Source organism: Carica papaya, chromosome 2, assembly GCF_054855325.1.
Source record: "Carica papaya isolate Zhongbai chromosome 2, ASM5485532v1, whole genome shotgun sequence".
NCBI lineage: Eukaryota > Viridiplantae > Streptophyta > Magnoliopsida > Brassicales > Caricaceae > Carica > Carica papaya.
Genome location: NC_142310.1, coordinates 13536038 through 13550243, shown reverse-complemented (window position 1 = coordinate 13550243; position 14206 = coordinate 13536038). Strand labels below are relative to the sequence as shown.

General features: G+C 38.7%; 1 pseudogene; it reads right to left on the bottom strand.

Moving 5' to 3' along the window:
* Positions 1-1346: 1346 nt before the first annotated feature.
* On the bottom strand, positions 1347-2052 carry LOC110817332 (17.5 kDa class I heat shock protein-like; annotated as a pseudogene).
* Positions 2053-14206: the final 12154 nt, after the last annotated feature.

The window sequence follows — 14206 nt, the reverse complement described above, 5'->3', positions numbered from 1 at the left end:
TTAATTTCAAATTAAATTTTACAATAATCTCAATTATTATAATAGTTACACATATTATATTATTACACTAATAATATAATAACCAAAATATAAATATAAATTTTCTATTTCAAAAATAGAAAAATTCAGTTTATCTCAAATATTAACTCGGTGCTAACACAAAATATGATAATATTCCATTTAGACCAAAAATTTTATTTATTTGATTAAATTAAATTCTCTAATTTAATTCTCAAATAATTAAAATAATTAATCTATTCAGCAAAAGTTAAAACACTTGTTAGGGTGCGACCCCATAGGTTCAACACTAAATCGGTAGCAAATTGGTCAAACTAATTTACTAATTAAGGTTGATATCTAGCAACACTCCTCAACAATCGGATAGTACGAAATGTACAATTACTCTCAAGAACCTATTAAAAAATATATAATACTTCCTTCTGTCATTATTGCTCCGAGTTAAACTTAGAATATGGTTTAACCGTCAAATCTCAATAGGTAACCAATTATGTTTCATGTCAATTATAATTGACTAATGAATGACATAAGAAACTTTTTTCTTCCTTCATTCAACTGTCCTGGCCAAGGTCTTAATTTAGTTATTATAATAAATGACAGCATAGAGTTTAAACTTATTACCTAAGTTTACAGATTCCGTCTTGATCAATCATTAATTGTATAAGTATTTATTCACACATAATATCCTTTCAACTACAATTCTCTGACTATAGATATTCAGAATCGAAGTATGATAAATGACTTATCAATTACTATGATGATCTCAGATCTAAGAAAATTCTTATATCTCATCAAAATAAGAGAATACTTTATTGACAGTTTAAGATAATATTAACAATTAGAAATTCTCAATTGGGTCGGTTCAATGATCATATCTCCATATGCATAATTTATATATGTGATTTTGTTAATGATATCAACTAATTTTTATCTTATAGAGACTATCACATATATATTAGTCTTACCGAATTATTAATGTCTCATTTTAATGATCTAACGACTAAGAATATTTTAAATTAAATCATAAAAGATTTTACTCTCATTATCAAGATCCCCATCTTAATGTAAAATCTATAAATTTAATTAAAGAATTTATCACATAAATTAAATGATCAAATAATAAATATGATAATAAAATATTATTGTCATATACTAAAATAAATTATCAAATAATATCTTTCTCATGGCTCAAACACAAGTAGAAAATATTAATGTTTTATTCATTACCAGAATATTAGCTTCACAACAACATTACAAAATCCAAACATGAACATTTTAAATAGTTGGTATTCACAATCATATTTCATACATTAAGAACCATGAACAAACACCTGTCAACCATGAATTAGAGATTCTCAGCTAGAGATCTCAATGGCCTTAACATCAGGCTTCTTCACCTCTGCTTTGGGCACTGTAACAGTGAGTACCCCATTCTCCATTTAAGCTTTCACCTCCTCCATCTTCACGTTCTCTGGTAATTTCAAACTCCTTGAGAACTTCCCACTGCTGCGCTCTACACGGTGCCATATATTGTTATTATCCTCCTTCTCCACGTGTCTCTCTCCACTAATCTGCAGCACCGTATCATCCTCTACCTCCACTTTCACCTACTCCTTTTTCATACCAGGAAGATCCACCTTGAAGACGTGCGCCTCCGGTGTATGCTTCTAATCCACACGCGTGTTAACGAAAATTGAATTTTCCCGAGAAATTGACGAGGAAGGGAAAGGAAAATCCTTGAACGGGTCCCAAACATCGAGCGAGAAAGGATCGAATACACGTTTTCCTCAGTTTCCAAAGAAGCTTGGAATCAGAGATATGTTGGAGAACTGGGTTTTTTATGTTTTACAGAAACTTTAAAGAAGAAGAAGATTTTGTATCGAGATTGCTTCGATCTGCTGCTTATAACACTGAAAGTATATGCTTCAATGGGGGAAAAGGAGTGTGTACATATATATATATATATATTTATAGGAAGAATAGGAGAGTTCTAGCAAAGGAGAAAATCTAATTCGTTCCAGACACTTCATCCATTTTCAGTTTCAACTGTAATACCCAGGCTCGAAAAATTGACTCGGGATAAATTTTTTAATTGATGTGTAAAAAATAAAATGAAATACATTTTATAAACTAATTTAATTGAAATTTTATTTTATGTGGGAAAAAATAAATTAGGGATGAGATTGAAAATAATTTTAGTAAAAATGAGTGAAAAATGGGTTCGTGGGGTGTTTTTGAAAGAAAAATCAGAAACTGTAGATCATAACATAATTTTAAAAAATTTTGCAACGTAGAATCGCCCAGTCAGCAGTTTCGACAAATCAGAGAGCGCCACGTAGTAAGGGACGCTGACTCGGTGCCACACGAGAGGCCATGCTAGATTCACGTGCCCCGCAATCGGACGACCTAAAAGCCTTCCCATGAGCGTGGACGGTCCGGATCCGTTCCCTCCTCAAGCGTGATCAGATGGTCGCGATCAAATGCGATGAATGGTCTAGATTTGTTTTCTACTTAGGCACGATCGGATGATCGAGATCAAACGCGTTGAACGGTCCAGATTCGCTTCCTCCTTAGGCGCGATCGAACAATCGAGATTAAACGCGATAAACGTTCCAGCGTAACGCGAGAAGGTTATAAATATTTTGCATCACACAGAACCCGAACCAGCCACTACTGGAGAAGAAGAACCAGTCACTAGAGAAAGGAGCCGACTACCGCCCACCTGCCATCACACCGGAGCCACTTCCAACCGCCAAAAAAGGTAAAAACTCTCCAACCTGCTTAGAATTTGATTCTGAGCACCCTTGTGGCTATATCAAAGCAAAACAAACGGCGGGTGAGCCAAAAATTGTGGGTAAAGCCCGACGGTGCCGCTGCAGGCAAAATCCGCAACCGCCTCTGATGAGCCCACTCTCGATTTCTGTTTCATGTGATTTTTCCACAATTGTGTTCACCATTCAGTTTTCTATAAGTTGATCAAAAAAAACGTTCAGCCGCGAATGTGAGCTGGCAGAGCCTCCGCACCGAAAAATTCTACCGCTGGTAGGTTTCTATTTTTTTATAGACCAAATGAGGTCCCTAACATGTTTTCTCGTAGGGATGAATATAAAACCAGCCGAAATCGGCAAAAACTTGCTGAAAATAGCTAGTTCAAGGCAAACCGCCGGCGCAGTCGGCTGTACCGTCACCGGAGCACGGTGGTCCTGTCGTGCCGGAACCCTGAAATTGGCCAGAAAAGAATTTTGGGATATTTTTACGTATATAAAACGTGTTTTAATCTCCACATAAAAATTCAGAAAACCTGGGGACCGCTAGTAGGCCTAGTAGAAAGTTCGATATTTCCAACACTGATTCGGGTAAGAATCTTTCACCTTACTTTCTGTTATGGAATTGAAGTTTAATGATCGATAATATGACATTTTGTGTAATTTAAAAAACTTCGAGTATAATTAAAGGTTATTAATGGAGTTAAAACCAGTTATTTATTACTATTTATCTTGTTTAAACTGATTATTTGATTTTACAGTTTTAAATACATGATAGTACACTAGAATTGGTAAGATAATTCGGTTGTGTTTTCTTAATGCATGTATTGCTTGTCTTGCATGATTTATAGTTGAATTGTGAAATTTAAAATTAAATGCAAATGAAAAATTGCTTTGTCAGGTGAATGAATGAAACAGTTGTCTTACTGGATATCTTGGGAGATGGTAGATGAACCGGGTATATAGGAAACCCTATTGTGAACGTTACCTCATACCGGAGGGGATATAGGGACGACCTGATTCACTCTCATATTAGACGGGATATTGAGGGATAGTACTTTTGGCACTCAAACCGGACGGGGTATGGGGACAGTCGGTTAGTTGATAAGTTTTGTTATAGGTTCACGCGCAGTGGGACATCCCTATGAACCCCCAGGGATACTAGTAAGCAAATAAAAAGGAGAAAGTTGTTGTTCTGGCTAATTGAATATGAGATTATGATGTTTTTGTGTTATTGCCTCTAGAGGTCAGTTTTTGAAAATCTCACTACTGTAAGTATGCAGTAAATGATTTCATTTATAATAAATGAATTTACTTAAATTAAAAGTTTCATTAGTTATTTTTATGATTTTTACTAACATTCATTTCTGTATCGGTGAGTAGTGTGACATTTTTACTGGGTTAGTGTAGCTCACTCTTTCATTAAACTTTTCAAATGAAGAGGACAAAAATTCAGATCCCGATTAACAAAAGGGTTGCGAATAGGACGCCCAGTTTTTTATTTTCTACTTATTTCTTTAATCTTTTATTTGTTCTTTTAGAATGTTCATTTCCGTATCCCTATTTGGTATTCTAAATTATTGTGTAATGAATGTAAACCCTAACTCTATTATTTTGCTTCCACATTTAATTTATGATTTTATTTCTTTTTAAGTCTCAAATTGTTACAATTTTAATTTGAGAACCCACTGCGATGTATGTTTTAGATTTGATATTTAATATGTAATTTAATTTTTAAGCACAAATAGATCAGATTAGATTATTTTTTATCTTCTGCTGCGTATTATGCACATATTAAATCTAATAGTAGTATCAAAGCCATATATTTTTTTGTTTAAATTATATTACTGAATTTTTATTTTTGATATTAGATCTTAAATATTTGAAGAGTTTAAATATGTGAATTATTATTTAGTTTATTTTATTTTATATTTATTTTTTTATTCATATTATGAATTTAAAAAAATTTAAATTTAAGTTACTGGAAAATTTAATGTAGCTACTGAAAAATTAATGTAGCTGCTGAAAAGCTGCAATATATATATATATATATATATACGTAATTTTTTTTTTGGGTTGCTGAAAAAAAAAATTTAAAGCCACTGGAAATTAGACTCAATAAATATATATATATTTATATAATCTAAATAAATAAAAAAATAGGAAATTAGGCGGCTGTACTTCCGCACCAAATATATATATATATGTATATGATATGTATATATATAATGAAAAAAAAGGGAAAAGGGAAAAGAAAAATTGGACCGGGGCTGAACCCACTGCACCAATATATATATATGTGATATATATATATATATATGTAATGTATTCAAAAATAATAATAATAATAGTTATTATTTTGAAATTATACGCACTGCTCTCATCTTAATATATATATATATATGTGAGATGTATATGTGTATATAATGTGTGGGTGAAAAAAAATTATTTCTTTTGAATATTTTGTTTATATATTTACAATAACCTTTAAAATTTTTAATCGTAAATATATATCATATTTAATTTTTAATTATTACATGTATGTTTGTTATTTATGTAATTTTCAATTAAGTGTTACATATGATGTAAATCTATTAGGACTAATTGCAAGTAGATAATTTAAACAAACTTAATTTTATATTAGTGATTTGATCATTATATTTTTTATAATTATTTTGATAATTATATTCTTTAATTTAAAATTGAGTTCATAATAATAAAATATAAAATATTTTATTACATAGCTTGCCATTAAAATAAATAAATTTATTTATTTCTTGTTTACAAAGAACGTTCTAACAAGCAAGTGATTTATAATTCTAGAATAAAATAAAGTTATTTGTTGCATAAGATGGATATATAAAAATAATTATATTAATTTTATATCAATTGTTTGGAGTAAGCGGAAAATGTGAAATTTTATTAATTGTTTGTTATTATGATGGTTGAACTCAACTATACAAATAGGAACAACCTGACAACCAGAAGACTATTTGGTGTAGAGCAATTCATGAAAGTTGTATAAGGATACAATTGATAAGAGTACCTACTTTTAAAATATGTGTGAGAATCGACTTGACTACCAAGGGACTCATTCATATTGTTAGATGATTTCTTTATTCTATTAAATTGAAATATAGATTTCTTAAAATTATTTAATTTATTTAGTGAAAATATCATTTAGATAGAAGTCCATTTCTTTATGATATATGTAAATATGTTCTTATATTATTGCATTTTCTTTTCTTAATTCTAAATTTCTCAATATGTTTGTTATATCACTGCTTGGCATACTTGATGTTAACAAGTTGTTTGGACCAAATTTTGATGACTGGTACCAAAATTTGAGAATTGTTCTCATGCATGAAAAGCTTATTGATATAATCGATAAGATTGCCAGAGAGACCCCACCTGAAGATAATACTGAGGCAGTCATGGATTTTCAGAAATACTTGACAGATTGTCTTACTGCCAAATGCATTATTCTTATTTCTATGAGTTCTGAACTCTAGAGGAAATATGAAGATATGAATCCCCGTGCAATCATCGATCTTCTTAAGAAGATGTATGGTGCACAAAGTAGGACAGCTAGATATTAGTTATCTAAGTCTTTGTTTGGATCCAAGCTGACTGCTAACTATCCAGTTGAGCCCCATGTTTTAAACATAATTGATCTTATTGAAGAACTTCAAAAATTAGGGTGCACATTGGGTAAAGAACTTTATCAAGATTTGATCTTGTAGTCACTACCTGAGTCCTTTTCACAATTTATTATTAATTTCAACATGAATAAAATGGATTGTAATCTTCGTGAGGTGCTCAATATGTTGATTGATTATGAGAATCAAATTGCATCTGAGAAGAAGAAAAAAACTGTAACACCCAATTATTTTTATTATTTTTATTTTATTTTATTTTTATTATTTCTATATAAATATAAATATGTGTTAATTGAATTGAATTGTAACGGCCCTAGAAATTTAAAATGAAATATGTGTATTAAAAAGGTCAAATGCAGAAGCGAAATAAAAATTTTGATTAAACATCCCCTACACTAAAACAAAAAACGTGCTCAAAGTATAAAAGAACAAACTAACTAAAAGAGAAACTCGAAAATAAAAGCTATAAATATAACTACGGAGTCTTCAGGCATTCCATTCGCCGTCTTCCTGCGGAACGGGCTCGGGAACAATGTCTTCCTGATCTGAAATGATTAAATAAGGAATGAGCTACACCAGCCCAGTAAAGACATCACACTATTTCACTGTCACGGAGGTAAAGGTGGGTAGAAAATACTAAAAGACCAATGGAGCATAATTTACAACAAATTCTTTTATAAATAATAAAATCCTTTACTATCCACTTACCTCGGTGAAATTCATAAAATAATATACGAAAGCAATAACATTATCATTATCATGAAATCATATGAGCTGTATAACATAATACTTATCACACCTTTGCAATTCAATCATTACACATCATATTCTTCCTCATTTGCCAGCCTACTAGTATCCGTGGGGATCCATAGGGGTCCCGCTACCCGTGAACCCTTAACACTTGTAATCAGATTCCAGGGTTGTCCCCATATCCCTTCCGGTATGGGCGCCAAAACTATAAACCTCAAAACCCAGTCCGGTATGAGGGTGAAACGGGCCGTCCCCATACCCTGTCCGGTATGGGCGCCAAAACACATAAGGTCTCCATACCCCGTCCGGTATGAGAGACCACAATCCCGGTAGGGTTCCCTACGGACCCGGTCCGTCCACCATCTCCCAGGATATCTAGTCAAGCTGACCACATTATACAATTATCAATTTACATAACCTTTCATTCCCATTTTCCTCAGTCAGCATCATCAATTCACACACAAACAAGCAAACCAGTAATTTATGCCAAACAAGACGACATACAACATCGGGTTCTCAGTCATTCAACCTATAATCAATAAAACAGTGATATATGCACACGAAACTATGAAATAAAAATATCAGACTTCATACTGCATTTAAAGCCGTAAAATAGGCCAAACAACAGCTAACAGACAAACACACCAGACTCGGACTCCATTAGCGACCTTAAATAATTTCACACATTGTTTGATTCATGAAATACCGTTTTATCATTTATTGAACTTTAATACCGTGATAGAAAATAGGGTGAGGGGTTCTTACTTGTTTCGGGTTCTGAATACGGCTCTACAGTGCGCCTGCAGGCTGTCCCTAAATTTCTCTAAATTTTTTTCGGGAAACTGAAACACACTACTGGTACCTGCACGTGTCCCAAAAAATGCCAAATTAGACCCAGGGCCCCTTTTGGTCAATATCGCAATTCTGGCATGGCGGCTCCGCCGCTTGTGGCGGCGATTCGCCTTGGGTTGGCCGTTTTCGTCCGTTTCTGACCGAATTCGGCCACACTTGCATCGGTCCTTGTGATAAAACAAACCTAGGGCCCTCGGGGGGCCAAAAAATTACGAAAAATTGAAGCTTACCGGCGGCGGTGCTCTCGGGTGCGGCAGCTCTCTGGCGAGGTTCGTGTTTTGGTGATTTGGCTCAGATCAACCTGTAGAGAAAAGAATGGTGATCACAATGATATAAAAATTGTATCAAACGGAGACCGGGAAGGGCCTTATAGGAGGCAAAAACTGAGGAGGGGCGCGGCGGCGCCGCTGGATTTCGGCCATGTTTTCCGGCCGTTTGGCCGGGATTTTGGCTCTGATTTGGCCACAGAGAAACTCAACATGGAAAAACGAGCCGGGGGTATGAAATTTACCTCGATCGGCGGTCGAAAAACTCCCCGGTGCGGCGGCGGGTGGCGGCGGCAGGCTCCTCCGGCGTCTGGTTCGTCTTCTCCGGTGAGGGCAGGAGGCTAGGGTTTTTGTGGTCAGGTGTGGGGGTTCTATTTATACCCTTTTGCCTTTTGATCACAGCCGTCCATTTTGATTAAATCTGGGCCGTCCGTGCGCGATTGAATCTGGGTCGTCCGATCGCGCGCACGCGGATCACTCACGTGGCCCGTTCCCGGGTCGACGTGGTCTTGCCACGCGGCAGGTCCTGGTTGGCCAGGCCTGCTGACTGGACCGTTGACGTGGCTGCTGACGTGGCGTTGACGGGGCACAATTTTTCTAAATTACGTTTTGACCCCCGATTTCTGATTTTTTTTAAAAAAATACCCCCAGAATCCTAATTTTCACCCATTTTTCCCAAAATCAATTTCAATTAAATCCAAATAATATTTTTACCCAATTTTATATTTATTTTATTTTATTAGGTTTATTTTAATTTAATTCAATAAAAATAAAATAAAATAAATAACAAATAAATTAATAAAAATAATAATAATAAAAAATTAAAATTTATTGGGCGTTACAACTCTTCCCCCCTTAAAGAAATTTGGTCCTCCAAATTTGCCTCTTACTCTTGGTCGAACAAATGGGGATACTGGACTCTAAATTCTGATTCCAGTTCCCAAGTAGCCTCCCTGGGCGTGTGGTTCTACCACACGACCTTTACAAATGATATTTCTCGGTTGCGGAGTATTCTGCTCTCTCGGTCCGTGATACCGACCGGTACTTCTTCATAAGACAAGTCCTCTTGGAGTGGAAGCGGTTCATGAGCCAAGACATGAGAAGGGTCCGGGTTGTACTTACGTAGCATAGATACGTGAAACATGTTATAAACTCGGAAAAACTCGGGAGGCAGTACTAGTCTGTAGACAGCGATACCAATCTTGTCTAAGATTTCAAACTGATGCAAGTTTGGTTGAATTCGACCGAAAACAGCCAAAAATAGCCAACCCGAGGCGGATCGTCGCCGCGAGCGACTGCACCATCGTCGGAGCACGGCAGAGCCACCATGCCAGATTTTTAAAATTGGCCGAGTAGGCCCTGGGACTGATTTTGAGTTATTTGGGACATTTTTAGGTACCGTAAGTGCATTTCAGTTCCCCAAAGAAAATTCATGGAACCTAGGGATCGCCAATAGGCGCAGTAACCATTTATCTTTACAGTGTCAAATCAAGTAAGAACCCCTCACCCTATTTTCTATCCTAGATGTGAAGTTTGGATAAATAATAATGTGGTCTTTTGTACAAGTTAGATACATATGCATAATTAATTACAGATTGCTAATGGAGCCCGAACCAGACATTATTCTATGTCGATTCTTTCTTGATTTATTTTACAGTTTAAATACATTATGGTATCTGGTTTATCTATTCTATGATTTTAAATACATGTATTACTGTCTTACTTGACCACTATGTGATTTTAAAATTTAAGATATGATTGTATTAGCGGGTGCATGTTTATTATTTATGTGATTATGTTTAACTTGGTAACGGAGGCTAAGGAAAAACAGATAAGGTGACAGCCTCACTAGATATATTGGGAGATAGTGGACGGACCGGGTTCATAGGGAACCCTACCGTGAATGTTGTCTCATACCGGATGGAGTATGGAGACTTGATCATTTGGTGCTCATACCGGACGGAGTATGGGGACGGCTTCCTTCACCCTCATACCGGATAGGGTATTGAGGTTTAATGTAACGGCCCCGGAAAATATTAAAATGAAATGAGTATTTAAATATATCGAATGCGGAAGCGAGATCAAAATTTCATTTAACATCCCTTACACGAAAAACCAAAAACGTACTTAAAATATAAAAGATTAAACTAACTAAGAAAGAAACTCGAAAATAAAACTATGCGTATGACTACAGAGTCTCTAGGCATCCCCTTCGTCGTCCTCCTGCGGAACGGGCTCGGGAACCATGTCTTCCTGATCTGAAATGGTTAATTAAGGAGTGAGCTACACTAGCCCAGTAAGAACATCACGATATCTCACCGTCACGGAGATAAAGGTGGGTAAAAAACCACAAAAAGACCAATGGAGCATAATTTACAATAAACTCGTTTATTAACAACAAAACCTTTTATCAATAATAAAACTTTGACCATCCACTTACCTTGGTGGAATTTATGAAAACAATATGAGAAAAACAATAACATTATCATAATCATTGAATAATCTAAACTGTAAAACATAACACTTATCACGCCTCTTGTAATTCAATCATTGTACAACATATCTTTTTCTCATTTACCAGCCTACTAGTATCCGTGGGGGTCCATAGGGGTTCCGCTACCCGTTAACCTTTAACATTCATAATCAGTTTCCAGGGCCGTCCCCATACCCCGTCCGGTATGGGCGCCAAAACCATGAACCTCAATACCCCGTCCGGTATGAGGGTGAAACGGGCCGTCCCCATACCCCGTCCGGTATGGGCGCCAAAACCATAAACCTCAATACCCCGTCCGGTATGAGGGTGAAACGGGCCGTCCCCATACCCCGTCCGGTATGGGCGCCAAAACCATAAGATCTCCATACCCCGTCCGGCATGTGAGACCACAATCCCGGTAGGGTTCCCTACGGACCCGGTCCGTCCACCATCTCCCAGGATATCTAGTCAGGCTGACCCCCATAATACAATTATCAGTTTACACAATCTTTCATTTTTCCTTTTCCTCAATCAGCATCATCAATTCACATTTAAACAAGCAAATCGTAATTCATACCAAACAGACAACATACAGTATCAGTTTTTCAGTCATTCAACCCATAATTAATAAAAACGTAGTACATGCACACAAATCTGTAAAATGAACACATCAAACCTCATTCTGCATTTAAAGCTGTAAACAGGCCAAATAACAGTAAACCACCAATCACACTAGACTCGGGCTCCATTAGCTACCTTAAGCAATTTCACACATGCATTAATTCAAGAAATACCGTTTTATCATTTTGAACTTTAATACCGTGATAGGAAATAAGGTGAGGGGTCCTTACCTGTTTTCGGGATCCGAATACGATTCACAGTGCGCCTGCAGGCTGTCCCTAATTTTCCCCTGAATTTTTTCCCGGGGAACTGAAACACGCTCACAGTACCTGCACGGGTTCCAAAAAAATCCAAATTAGGCCCAGGGCCTCTTTCGGCCCAAATCGCAACTCCGGCACGGCGGCTCCGCCGTGCTCCGGCGACGGCGCCGCCGCTGGCGGCGGCGAGTCGCCTCGGGTTGACTGTTTTCGGCCGTTTTTGGCCGAATTCGGCCACACTCGCATTGGTCCTTGTCAGAAAACAACCCTAGGGCCCTCGGGGGGCCAAAAAATCACGGAAAAACGGAGCTTACCGGCGGCGGCGCTCTCGGGTACGGCGACTCTCCGGCGAAGTTCGTGTTTTGGTGATTTGGCTTCGGTCAACCTGTAGAGAAAAGAATGGTGATCACGGTGATATAAAAATTGCATCGAACGGAGGCCGGGAAGGGCCTCGTCGGAGGCAAAAACCGAGAGGGGGCGCGGCGGTGCCGCTGGGCTTCGGCCGCGTATTCCGGCCGTTTGGCCGGGATTTCGGCTTCGATTTGGCCATAGGAGGAATCAGTGGGGAAAAACGAGTCGGGGGTATGAAATTTACCTCGATCGGCGGTCGGAAATTTCCCCGGTGCGGCGGCGAGTGGCGGCGGGTGGCGGCGGTCGGCCTCTGGTTCGTCTTCTCCGGCGAGCGGCTGGCGGCTAGGGTTTGTGGTCTGGTGTGGAGGTTCTATTTATAACCCCTTGCCTTTTGATCACAGCCGTTCATTTTGTTTTAATCTGGGCCGTCCGTTTTTGATTGAATCTGGGCCGTCCGTGCGATTGAATCTGGGCCGTCCGATCGCGTGATTGATCTGGGCCGTCGGATCGCACCCACGCGGATCGCCAGCGTGGCTCCTTTTGGAGTGACGCGGTCTTGCCACGTGGCAGGCCCTGGTTGGCCGGGACTGCTGACGTGGCTGCTGACGTGGCCGCCCCCTTTTTTTTTTTTTTTTTTTTTTTTTTTTTTTTTTTTTTTTTTCGCTCCTCCTTTCCGGGTGCTACAACTCTCCCCCCCATAAAGAAATTTGGTCCCCAAATTTGCCTCATTACTCTTGATCAAACAAATGAGGATATTGGGCCCTAAATTCTGATTCCAGCTCCCAAGTCGCCTCCCTAGGCGTGTGGTTCTGCCACAAGACTTTTACAAATGATATTTCCCGGTTACGGAGTATTCTGCTTTCTCGGTCCGTGATACTGACCGGTACTTCTTCATAAGACAAGTCCTCTCGGAGTGAGAGCGGTTCATGAGCCACGACATGAGAAGGGTCCGGATTGTACTTGCGCAGCATAGATACATGAAACACATTGTGAACCCGGGAGAGCTCAGGGGGCAGTGCAAGTCTGTAGGCAGTGGTACCAATCTTGTCTAAGATTTCAAAGGGTCCAATGTATCTGGGGTTTAATTTTCCCCTTCTGCCGAACCTACTAATTCCCTTGAAGGGGGTGACTTTAAGAAACACCCGGTCACCTTTCTCAAAGGCCAGGTCCCTCCTTCGGGTATCAGCATAGCTCTTTTGCCTACTCTGAGCTGTCTGGATGTTCTTCTTGATCTTAACTATCTTGGACGTGGTTTCTTCCACTAAATCCGGGCCAAACAATCTTCTATCGCCCACTTCCTCCCAACAAATCGGTGACCTGCACGGACGCCCGTAAAGCGCCTCGTATGGGGCCATGCCGATGCTTGCTTGGTAACTGTTGTTGTAGGCAAACTCTATCAGGGGTAGATGGTCGTCCCAATGGCCTCCGGAGTCAAGGACACAAGCTCGGAGCATATCCTCCAGCGTACGGATTGTCCTCTCTGATTGTCCATCGGTTTGGGGGTGGAAGGCAGTACTGAGGGACAGCTTTGTTCCCATAGCTTGCTGGAAACTATTCCAAAACCGAGAAGTGAATCTGGGATCCCTGTCGGATACCACTGTTACTGGGACCCCATGCAGTCTGACTATTTCCCGGACATACATCCTTGCCAACTTGTCCAACGAATCAGTCATTCTGATGGCCAGGAAGTGGGAAGACTTAGTGAGTCGGTCAACAATTACCCATATGGCATCGTGTCCCGATCGTGCCTTGGGTAGTCCCGATACGAAGTCCATGGTGATGTGTTCCCACTTCCATTCTGGAATCGGTAAAGGCTGAAGCAACCCCCCTGGGCGTTGATGTTCTGCTTTGACCTGCTGACATACCAAGCACTTAGATACAAAGTCGGCTATATCTCTCTTCATCCCATTCCACCAGAATCGGGGTCGCATAGTTTGGTACATTTTTGTACTTCCTGGATGCATGGCGAACCTTGAACTATGGGACTCTGTCATGATGTCTCTTTTTAATTCATTGTCGTCTGGGACACACATTCTGTCCTTGAAACGAATCAATCCGTCGGCAGAGATCTGAAATTCTGAGTTCAGTCCCTGTTCTGCATCCTTCTTGCGGTTTACTAGGGCGGGGTCGATTGATTGGGCTTCCTTTATTCTTTGGATTAACTCGGGTTGGACTGCTAGGTGGCTCAAACATG